At 43.4% G+C, this 12647-nt stretch overlaps 1 protein-coding gene across 1 annotated transcript in view; it reads left to right on the forward strand.

Annotated features, from left to right (window-relative positions):
• The window catches only part of CLYBL (citrate lyase beta like), an 81780-nt gene that overhangs the window by 40619 nt on the left and 28514 nt on the right, over window positions 1-12647 (forward strand). The window lies entirely within an intron of this gene.

Raw genomic sequence — 12647 nt, forward strand, 5'->3', positions numbered from 1 at the left:
AAAGCTGATGAAGGAACTGGAGGACCTCTCCTGTGAGGAGAGGCTGAGAGCTGGGACTGCTCAGCCCAGAGAAGAGAAGGCTCAGGGGATCTCATCAATGTACACAGATACCTGCAGGGAGGGCGCAGAGAAAACGGAGCCAGGCTCTGCTCAGTGGTGCCCAATGGCAGGACTAGAGGCAATAGGCATAAAATGAAACACAGAAGGTTCCCTCTGAACATCAGGACACAATTTTTCACACTGAGGGTGACTGGACACTGGCACAGGTTGTCCAGAGATTGTGGAGTCTCCATCCTTGAAGATATTCACAAGCCATCAAGACATAGCCCTGGCAACCATCTCTAGCTGGCCCTGCTTGAGGAGGGAGTTGGACCAGGTGACCTCCAGAGATCCCTTCCAGTCGCAGCCATCCTGTGATTCTGTGTCTCTGTCTGAAGCCCACTGAGGAAGGTGATAGATTGAATGAGGAACCAGAAAAGAAAGAGACTTTGGTAGGATACACACTTTACAACAGTTTTTTGGTGCTATTGTACCTGGTACAGCACCCTCAGACATTGGAGTAGTCCAGTGGGCTCGAGGGACAACAGGCTTATTCCTGCACCTGTGCTGCAGAAACCTACTGTCTTTGAAGAGGAGTTTCCTAGGAAATTTACTGACAATTGCATGCCAAATGAAAGAGTGGGGAGAGAAATGGGTAGGGAACTCACCAACAGATAAAGCCAAACAGCACTGATGTCACCGTGTATTTTGCCCACAAAAAATGAGTGAGGTTCTCTAGATGTAGAGCAAACCTTTGACAAGCAATGAGGACCACCTTGGACCGTACTGGCTGCAGCCCCATCCCGAGAAAAGCAAAGACACCTTAACTATCAAAGGGCCTGATCAGCCTGCTGTGTCCAAAAGCATAACCACGCACCAGCACAAGGACCACAGACAGACTGGCAGGGACAGTGCCTCAGTGCCCAGCTGGAATGAGCAAAGGGAGTTTCCACAGGTTGTAGGGGTGGCTGCCAGATGGACACGATGCTCGGTGGCAAGCTGGTAGTGGAGGGAGCAGCCACTGCCGAAGCAAGGGACCTGCACCTGATGCCGGTGATGGGAGTGGGGATTCTGGCTGGAGAAGATGTCTCTGAGTAGCAAGGGAAGGGCGCATCACCTGAGTCCCACCAGGGTTAACCTGCACCTGATGCCGGTGATGGGAGTGGGGATTCTGGCTGGAGAAGATGTCTCTGAGTGCTTTGGGTGAAAAGCTACCTAATGGTCTAAATACAAAACACATTGTGACCGTGGCAGTCAAAAAGTGTAAACAGGTTTTAGCAAGTAAAGCAGAACAATTTCCCTTTAAAAGAGTTCATTAGGTAAGTAGGACACATTTTCATTAATCTCTTTTGGCAGTCCTTCATTCAGATCAAAAAGGAGATTCATATCAAGTCAAAGGGACAAAAAATTGCGGAATACATATTTAGACCAGTTACACAACAAAAAGCAAGTTGAGATACCATGAAAAAAATGTAATTTAATGGGTGTCAAATTTTAAAATACTGAACTCCATTTTTTCACTGGTGATTTAAAATTAATATAATAAAACCAAAGCAGCAGTACTGTGTGAATGCAATTATACTCCTATAAATTCCTTGTTGTCCATGTAGTTCATTCACACAAGAAAATAAACTATACTGCTGGCAGCGCTTGGGCAAACAGATACATGCCAGAGCTTAGCATCAACTTACTGTTATTGCTGTTCGCTAAATTCAGAGTGGTTAAATCGGTACGAAGGCGGGGTCCAGGGTTACCCCAGCAGTTCTTGGATGTGTTAAGAAATGGTCCAGTGCTGAACCCATCTCATTAGTCTTTAATTGACATTGCATTTGGCAGAGTCATTGCCCAAAAAATGAGAGAAAATATCTGATAAGCCAGGCATAAAGATTTTCAGCTTAAAGCCTGACAGAGTGCTAGAAGTAGATGAAACCCATGTCAGATGTGGACTTGGACAGATCCAGCGGTGGGTAGTGGAAACACAGGGGAAGGAGCCCACATGTTCAGGCCTGGAAAAATGTTCTGAAGAGAGCAACATAACTGTGTTAGTCAAGTAATTGATGAATATGGATGTGAGAATGAGGGCTCATAGTGATGGTTGTTTTGGGATGCAGGCATTTGCTTGAATCCTTCCTGCTACTCTCCTCATTAGCAGAAAAACAGTGAAATGATGGGTGATTAGCTAATTGGCCCTGGTGGGGGGGAAAAAAAAAAAAAACAACAAAAAAACCACCAACACAGAAACAGCTGAAGAAGTTCCTCTTTCCGTGTTGCCCTTCCTAGCTGCTTATTGTCATCCTCTGCAAACCCTTTGCTTGCAGTGATGCAATTGTTTGTATGGCCACATGGTAAACTGACTGCTGACATGGTCTGGGTTAAAAGGAAATCATATTGCTCTCACCCAGAAATAAAATCATAGAATCACAGAATGGTTTGGGTTGAAAGGGACCTTAAAGACCATCTAGTTCCAAGCCCCCTGCCATGGGCAGGGACACCTTCCACTAGACCAGGTTGCTCAAAGCCTCATCCAGCCTGGCCTTGAACACTTCCAGGGATGGGGCATCCACAGCTGCTCTGGGCAACCTGTCCCTGTGCTTCACTGGAACCCAGGAATAAGATAAACCCAAGTATTTCTAATGTGATTGCTTCAGTGGTCCAGTTTGCATTTTGGATCAAGAAACAGTTGCAGTGGAAATGCTTGCATGGATAAGAAAAACAGGGCATGGAGTGGGAGTAAGCAGAAGAAGGTAGGAACAACATAGATCTTGCAGAAATAAACATACATTGATTTATCATATCCTTTTATTGGGGAATATGCAGCACCCTGACTTTAAACTTCCCAGATATTCCAGAAGCCCCGCTAAGGAGCATCTTCTCAGTCAGCCTAGCATAAAAAATAGTTGATTTCATCAGGAAAAAAATACAGTTGAAGAAAAGCTTAGGAAAAAAATGTCACGATTTCCAGTCATTTGTTCCATGGCAATCTGGAATATCTGAATGAGGAACTTATAAATGTTTTGAAGAACACCAATAAACAATTAAGATTTCTTCTCTGCATGTCTATAAAGATGTGTATTATATTGTACCAGGACCATCTATCACCATCTATCAGTGATGCACAAGTACCATACTACAGCCATAGGATTGACACAGGGGAGGTTTGACCTAGAAAATAACCACCTCCTCAGGTCCCACTTTCAAACTGGAGAAAAATCTGTTCCTTAACACTGATCATAGGTCTAGGCAGGGAAAAATTCACATTGTCAGATGTGGTTTAGACCACAGAAAACAAGTGAAGTCATCATTTCTAAACGGTCCTTACTCCTTGCCACGAGTACATGAGTCATAGAGTTGATCTTATTTCATATATGAGGGCTCAGTTCCTGCCTTAGCTAGTCACTGCCGATGCAGGGACATGCGGGACATAGCATTCTGGTGCTGTTTCCCCTCTCCCACTTCGGGGGTGTGGGGGTGGAAAGAAGGGGATGCAGTTGCTTTTGTACTGCTGCCCATCCTTCGGGGACTCTGCCAAGAGTGAACAGCTAGCTGTAATGGGCTTCGTCACATCATTAGGAGCATCTGAGAAAATGTTGCCTATGGGAAATGCTAAAACCTGCATTTGGGGTGGAGTGGGTTGTTTGGGTTCCTTGACTTACCCCAGGCACACATCCAAGTGGGATCTCTATCAGAAGGAAGCCCTTCTGGTAGAGAATGAAGAAGGATTTCTGGCAAAATCCAGCACAGTGAGGTGGGTCTTTGTTAAGGTAAGCACTGGCCGAGAAATACATGTATAAAGCAAGTTTGCTTTGCAGGAAGGCAAGAGTTGTGTCAATTTAGTGCAAAGCTTGTTAGATCAAAGTTTCCTGTGTTGAACATCCCCGTGGAGAGCTATCTATTCAGTGCTCCTGGCATCTACTTCTTTCAAGCTTCTAAACTTAAAAACATCCAAAATTACGTTCATGCTCTCCTAACATTTTTCTCCCATGGAAGTAATTACTGCAACCGTAGGCTACCTCTACAATGCTGAATTCATCTCATCCAAGAAGAGACCCCTCGTGCCCTCGTCTGGTGAGGCAGAGGGGCTCATGTCCACATTGCATAGGGGCAAACCTCTCTGGGTGGGTTTTCTTCAGTTCCAGCAGCTGAAATAATATGAGCAGTGTTCCATATAAACATGATGGTTTTTTAACCTTTAGCTGAGGATATGTGTTGGGGGCCTGGGGCATGGCAAGGAGGCACGTGTGAGCATTTGAAGGTACACAGGCCTTGTCAGAGCAGCATCACAGAGCTGAGCAGGGTGGAGGTAGATGAACTTAGAATCATAGAATGGTTGGGGTTGGAAGGGACCTTAAAGCCCATCTAGTCCCAACCCCCCTGCCATGGGCAGGGACACCTTCCACTAGACCAGGTTGCTCAAAGCCTCATCCAGCCTGGCCTTGAACACTTCCAGGGATGGGACATCCACAGCTTCTCTGGGCAACCTGTTCCAGTGCCTCACCACCCTCTCTGGGAAAAACTTCTTCCTGATATCCAATCTAAAACTACTCTCTTTCAATTTAAACTCATTCCCCCTTGTCCTGTCACTACAGGTCCTTGTAAAAAGTCCCCCTCAGCCTCCTTGTAGCCCCTGCAGGCACTGGAAGGTGCTATAAGGTCTCCCCGGCGCCTTCTCTTCTCCAGTCTGAACAAGCCCAACTCTCTCAGCCTGTCCCCATAGGAGAGGTGCTCGAGCCCTCTGAGCATCTTCGTGGTCTCCTCTGGACTCACTCCAACCAGTCAATATCCTTCTGATGTTGAGGGCTCCACAGCTGGACGCAGCACTCCAGGTGGGGTCTCACCAGAGCAGAGTACAGGGGCAGAATCCCCTCCCTCGACCTGCTGGCCACACTTCTCTGGATACAGCCCAGGATACAGTTGGCTTTCTGGGCTGCCAGTGCACACTGCCGGCTCATGTCCAGTTTTTCATCCACCTTTTTGTCCAGCTTGGCACGGTCCTGCCCATACTGCTCTTTGGCCATGACGCCTGCAAAGATCCATCTCTAAAACCACACATGTGTTTTGGTTTGGAGGAAATAGGTGATTCCCTGCCCAAGTCTGGATGTAAATGAGTAGTTGTGCCTTGTGGACAGTTGGGCCCCAAGATCTTGGGGTGAAGCTGGGGGATAAGTTGCCTGATGGTATAGATCTTCCCGGAGGGTCCATAAACAGACATGGAAATTAATCACATGATCTCACAAAGGTGTGCAGGACTGCATAAGGTAATCTCTGCTTTAAAAAGCTGACCATGAGATGAGAAGTTTTAAGAAGTCCTCTTGTAGATGGAGCAAGGGACTCCCAGGGGGAGCAATCAGTTGCTCACCAACCTGAGCAATCAGTTGGTGTCATAAATCCTGTGCTAAACCTGTTGCGTGGTAACACATGCATCTACAAGGTGACACCACTTAACTTTGAAATGTAAGTTGAAAAGGATGAGAGAGAGCTTTTGCACAAGTACGATTTTACTCTGGTCATGACCTGTAAGCACCTGGACTTGGGGAATTTTGTAGGATTTTGACCTCATTACAGAATATTAACTTGCTACTTTACCAATGCAGATAAAGCACTTAATGAAAAGTGAGGTAAGAGCTGCTAACCAGTATTTGCACAACACCAAAAAAGATGCACTGTTGTTCCAAGCTTCCTCTTTGAAACACCTAGTTTTATTGCAGCTGCAAATAGACTGGTAAAAGTTTTTTCCAGAAAAGAGGAAGGGTGAAGGAAGCCATGGCACAGCTGAGCTGATCTTCTTAACACCACCTTCGTTCCTAGGGGCTTCTGAGTAGCTTGGGGCAGATGCTGGCTCCTTCAGTACAAGCAGGCATAAGGCTCTGGCCAGCTGTTTTCTTTCTGATAAACTTTATTTTTGCCCTTACCTTGCCTGTAACTTTCCACATTGTTTAACATTTCCCTTTTTTGACTTCAATTTTTTCTTTTTTCAAATAATTATTAAGTAATTGAGGGAGTAATTAAAGGGCGCTTCTGATGGTACTCATTTGCCGATCTTCAAAACATATGATCCCTATCTCACTTAGAATCACCAAACCTGAGAGCAGCTGCTGAATGGGGATTGGTAATTTGCTAAAGCATATATACTTTAGATGGACGGCAATGTATTTCATTATCAGCATTAACAAAAAGATACGTGTATAAAAATAAAGAAATTATGCCTGAAAGTAAACATTTTCCATAATAATTTATTATTATTTATTATCATGCCAAGAAAATATACCTTAAACTAGAATATTTCTAATTAAAAAATAACCTTAACATGCAGTTAAGTTCTTGTGCTGGATGAAAGAAATCTATGGCCTTTTTTTTATTAATTGATACATCAGATCGAATATTTTGTGGCCTCACTCCATCGTGCAGCAGCTCATTCGGACTGTTCAGGAAGACTAATTAACACTAATGCTTCTAAAGAATTTTCGTTTGTGATGCTAATCTGTCACAAAACCAAAAGCATCCTCAGAAAGCCAGGGAAAAAAAGTAAAGAGACTACATCTTGCAGCCAGCTTAAATTAGTGTTAGCTTGATTTGTCTTAATTGAAAGGTTGTTTACGTCTCTTTTGTAAGTGTTTATAAAAGTTGGCAGACAGAAGAATAGCTGCCTACGTACATGAACAGAATTTTCTTTTATTGAATCTGTTGTATATAGTAGTGTCATTAAAAACCCTTTTGAAATATTTCTGTACACATAGTCTTAAGGTATAATCCTGTCTCTGTGTTTATGTATACACACGCACACAACTTGCTGTACTATTTTTGCTCCTGAGATATTTATGCTAAGTCCTCGTGTTACTTGAAAATTTCTATGTGCTGATTCATTCCAGGAGTGTATTGGCCTCTGTTTAAATTTCTGTGAGAGCCGTGCAAGTTGGAAAAATCTCTTAAACACAACTTGTGAAAATGTCTTGCTTTTGCGCTAATATAGACATCCTCAGCTTCCCCAGCTCAGCAGAAATGAGGTGTTTACGTAGCTGAGCACCCCTAAAGCACCCCCACATGGGATTCACGAGCCCTGGGTCCCGGACTGCCAGCTGGGCGGACCTCGGGTCTTGGTCTCTGGTTCCCCACGTTCACAGCATCTCAAGACAGGCCATCACCCCATCATCGTATATGGGAATTGTCCAACTTCGATGATGTTGAATAGACCCCACCTAAATATCTTCAGGATCCACGTTGTCCACACTGGTAGAGGTAGGGAGAGGCTTGCTAAGCGTACACGGCAGCAAGCAGCTCCCACCTATTCATAAACAGAGTTAAGAGCTCTTGTCCTGTAAAAATACAGGGTAGATATTGACGGTAGGTGTACTGATGAGTTCCTAGACCTTAAATAAAACTCTAGGAAAATGGGCAAAGAAATTAAGATTCCTCAGCAGAGCATAATTGAATCGCAGCTCAGTCCATAATGCTGGCTACCAACGTTTGCTTCATTTTAGTGTTGCTAGACCATGTACTGCATGTAAAGACAATTAGCAGAGCAGAGAGAAAAGCAGCAGATGCGAGAGATGCACGGAGTTAGATGACTCATTATGTCATGAAGAATCTCTCTTTCAGCAGAGTGAAAAGGTTGGTATAAAAAAAGGAAAGGCTTGAATAGACCAAATAATTATTAAAGAAAGAATTCTATATCAGGAAAGAGTAGCGGAAAAATCAGAATCTTGCAGTGCCCTAAAACATGTGTTTGCCTGAACGGCAGAGGAGAAACACCGACATACACGACTGAAGCCTTATTCTCCCTCCTCCTCCCCACTCCTGCCCCTTCTTTCCTTTAGGATTACATGGTGGGTTTAGCGATTTTCCTGTGGAACCAAAAGAAAAATGTGTTTTAAAACTTCGTAAGTCTTTAAAAACTCCTCAACTGAATATCTGCTCAAAGGTAGCTGTAAGAAATAATTTAATAACAGCTGCCTGCAGGCTTTGTGATGAATGCGTGTTTTACAGCTGTCTTTTGGTCTAACAAGACCAACTAGAAATAACTATTTGCCATTTCAAGGATTTATTCTCACAAGTACCTGGTGCATGTGCGGTAGAAGGCAGGTCTCGTGAACCGGATGCTTCCTGTTCTCAGAAACACTCCGCTCCACCGTTACGTTTCTCTTGTTTCCTTAAAAACACATATCATTTGTCTTTTCTCTTGCCAGTCTCATCTGTGAATTTGAAACTAAATGAAATAGCATTCTGGATGGCAGCACTTCACTGATGGAGAATTAAGCACGTGAAAAACGTCAGGCTTTCCCCCTGCAGAAACTCAGTTTTGACCAAAAAACGCTGTGGGTATATAATAGATGTGCGCTTCTGCAAATTCTTACTCGAGAGACGCATTCATGCACTAATATAAGTGACAAAAGATTCAGCAATGTCAAGTCCTGTAAACAAACCACTCCAGGGAAGTAACATTAACACATAATTGTATGTTTTTACCATGTCAGACCTGTCACAAAAAATAACTTGAATTGTGATTATAGTAATTAATTTTTCCTCTGCCATTTGAAACATGCAAACTTATTATGGCAATGAGGATGACAGATTCTGGCCTGCCATTTTAGTGTATCTTATATTTACATTTCCATACGAAGAGTTATTACCAGAAGATGTTAACAGGATGAGATCTTCACATAAACATATCTGTGAGTATACCCTCTCTCTTAACATTAAGACCTGAAGGTCTTCAGAAAAAAAAAAAAAGGGTAAGACTAGGCAAGAAAGATAAAGCAAAACAGAGATTTTGTCCCCAAAATCACGTAGTTCTGGAGATCGTGGTGCTGGAAAACTGGTTGGTGGGGTATCATACCAGTTTGAAGAGAAAGAAGAAAATGCCATTTTTCTGTCTGCTGTTGCAGTCCCCAAAATTCTGTTAATCTGAGCATCTTTGTTTCGTTATTGCTGTATTAACATTGTGTCCGGGGTGAGTGGGTGGCTGAGCTTTCAGCTCTGTGGCATTCCTTCTGTTTCGAAGCGGAAATTTCTATGCCTTGACATACAACTTAAAGAAAAAAAAGGGAGGGGGAAGACAGGAGAAAAAAAGAAAAGAAGGAAAGGTGCTCATTCAGCTAGTAGGAGACTATGATAATACTGTTCCCAAAGGCACCTATTTAGGTGCACTTACACTATGTAGTTTTATAAATAAACCCGAGGGGCTCCTTCTTCGCCGCCACCCCCTTCCCCGAGTCTCGCGCTCTGCCTGCCTGATCCCATCCGACAGTAGAGCTGATACCGCACTAATCCCCGCAAGTTTGGGACTAATGAACTAACTGCTGGGCTGCCGCCACGGAGCTTGGTCCCAAACTATACTGTACTTCACACTCGATTTATTCTCCAGATGGCGAGACTGCGCAGCCCCGCCGCGAGGGACCACCTCTTCCACTGGAGTGTAAAAGTGGACGGATGTTGTTTTCTTTACAGATTTGATAATTCAGAGCTAGGAACTCCTGAGGATGGTTAGTTATTAGGCTTAATGGGTGCCAATCGAGCCGGCAACACGCATATTCCTGTCTTTAATTTCAGCGTCTGTGTGTCTGGGTGGCTGCGGATTTGCCGGCGACGCTGCGTCACTGAAACCTTTATCTTCTCCAGTTGGAGTAGCTGCGCGTGGTAATGAACATCTTCCTGTGTCCTCCTCCGAGTCAAACAGAAAGGGTGCAAAGGTAGCCACCCTGACTAACGCTGGGGTTTTTTCCCAGTGGGTTTTCCAGCACGAGTTGCAAATTGAGCGTATTTTAGTAATATCACTGTTTACCATGTCATTCTCTCTTGATCAGTTTGATAAAGAACCCAACCCACGTGGGACCCAATGGGGCTACCACCATCACAAGCTACCTGAGGATGGACTCGTTTACTTAACTATCAGGTTTATTTCTTTATCAACTATTCATTCATGAAAGGGTATTACCTGATGTTGTAGGTTTCACCTGAAGAACAGGTAAATCATTTCTTTCACCATTCCCCAAAAATTCTAGTTGACCATTCTTCGCAGGGACTTTACATACAGTTTGGAAAATATTGTTCTGTCTACTGCTGTAAAGACGTAATTCTATCAAGGACTACTTTTTTCTCTGCTATTACAATATTGAAGTAGTTTACCTAGCTTAAAAATTTAGCTTTTGTGTAGATCCCACTATAGGAAGAGCATCTGCATTTCACAGTGTAATGAGGCAAAAAGGGCTCTCTCTTTCCTCTAGGTTTTTAGTGCATTTAGTCAGAGGTTTTAGTACACTTTTTATTTATCCATGAAATGTTTTATTGGGAGCCTGGGTGGGGACCCGATATACCCCACTAACATCAATGGGATTTCCTCCGTTGTAGGAAGGGTAGGCACTGAGTCAGCCCCCTCACGAGCTCTGACTTGGGCAACCATGTCCTCTCAGTTTGTCCCACAATTAAAAACGTAAATTGAATCCTGATGTGGGAACTATAGTGACTAGAAGTATTTTATCATGGAAGGGGAATGTTTCCATTCCTGGGGTATCTAGGCAGACAGATCGAATACGTAGTGGTTCTAAGAAAATGCATCAATTCTCAACCCAACAGATGGCATGGGTGTGTTAGCTAACATAGCAACATATTTTCTATTAAAATATGGGAAAAAAACAACAACCCCCTCCCCATGTTTGTTGGTTGGTATAAATTCAGTGAAGTTGTTGGTTATTTTTGGGATACATACCAGAGGGCTGCACATTTAGTTTATGTAAATTGATAACAGCAACAGCCTGTTAATAAGTGTTTTGTATGGAAATATACCTAGAAAGACACGATCTGTCTTTTTTGGGAAGGGAGTTTGCAGCCTGAGGAGAAAAATAGCTAATGAGACGGTCTACTGCTCATTATTATAATCTGAAAAAAAATCGTAACGAATGAGGCTGTAAATTTGCTAGAGATGTGCCATCAGTTGGAATTGGATGCTGCCTTACTGGATAATTTAAGGAGATCTTTCTTTTGCAAATTGGATCAGTGTGTGCCGAAACGGTGATAACCTGATTTTAATTAAAAGCATAAATTGGTTTGGAGCGTGTTTTTAAGCTATCCTTCTGCATCATATTCAGAAACTTTCGGCCCAGCCCTAGAAACCTGTTACCCCTGGTTGGCAAAGGAAGATGTAGGGGATTTGTATAACCCGGTAATGGCATCATATGGTTCGGTTTACCTAATTCGGAAGGACTATTTCAGACGGCTGTGCGCCGGAGCTGTCTTCCAGCTGGATGTGTTTGTAGTAAACTGCATGCATCTTTGTGTGGCTTTCCTAATGGTCCCAGTCAGAGTCCATTCACAGCAGTTCGAACGTTTTGGGTTGTATTTTCCAGAGATTACCTCCGAACGTGCCCCTCGATTGCAGCACAGGGATGCGTACATGTGCGCCTTGTTCCCCTCTGTCCGATTAACGGGCATATGCTCCCAACTTTCAGAGAAGCACGGCTAGTAGCCCCAAGCTGAAGGCTGCTCGCTTCAGATTTCATTAACTTTCTGCTTCATTATTCTTTCCTTTTAACCAGTTAGAGCCATCACTTGCTTTTCTCTAAACTTACCCTAATTATCAGGGGTCCCAGCCCTGTAAAGCAGTACACTGCAGAGCTGTCTTAAACTGGCCTGGGAGACCCTGTTCTGATGGGACCTGACAACTGTAAGCTACTGTTCCCTCACACTGTTTAACTCAGACCACATTGGGAAACCGCCTCTGCCCCTCTCGCCAGCAGAGATTTGCATCCGTCTGGTTTAAATCTACTGTCATGTGCTCTCTTGCTGATTGGTATTAGTCTGGATATTAACTTTGATGATTTTTTTTTTTTAATTATTTTCCCCCCCCTCGAGTTTGCCTGTTTTCTTGAAAAGCATCTCTATTCAGTGACTGCATATTGTTAAAGTCATTCCTGAACCTCCATGAGTCAGGAGCTTTAAAGTTTTATTAGCCCCATAAAAACTCTTCACAAATGACTTTTGATAAGTGTGCATTTTGACAATGCGAATTTGTTAGGGGCTGTTGGCGAATGGAAGGAATTTGGGGTTGAAACTGCAGTAGGCAGGAAGCAGGGACCCCAGCGCCCTCCTTCCCCCCACCCTCTTCTCTCCAGGCCAAGAAACACGTTTCGTTTCAGAAAAGCATGCAAGTATTCTTCATCCAAATCAACTACTGAACAGATTTGTACATTTATATTCACAAAAATAGTGAGCAGCCAAAGGAAGCATGTGTGTTTGGAGATTTTATTTTGTGCCAGCAGGAGAACAGCTTTTTACGTGGTTCAAGAAAAATCTACAAGTTATTTTGGCATTGTTTTGACATGCGAGCTGTGAACTCTACTATGGGCTTTAATACACTTTGGATACATGGAGACAAGGAAGACTGACAGAGCAAAACCAAAGAAGTATAGGTACCTCTGTGCTTACTGACATCCATGCCAGTTTAGCACAGGCAATGTAGAGATGAATTTCAAAAATTAGTTGGTTTATGCAAATTTATAAACATGCCATTTTTTGTGAGTACAGACAGTTAGTGCAACACAACTAAGAAACACTAAAAATTTGTGTTTCTTAGATATACTCAGTAATAGTGGACGCAAAAGTCTCATTTTCTACAAGTG

This window comes from Eurypyga helias, unplaced genomic scaffold, assembly GCF_000690775.1.
Source record: "Eurypyga helias isolate BGI_N326 unplaced genomic scaffold, ASM69077v1 scaffold5132, whole genome shotgun sequence".
Classification (NCBI taxonomy): domain Eukaryota; kingdom Metazoa; phylum Chordata; class Aves; order Eurypygiformes; family Eurypygidae; genus Eurypyga; species Eurypyga helias.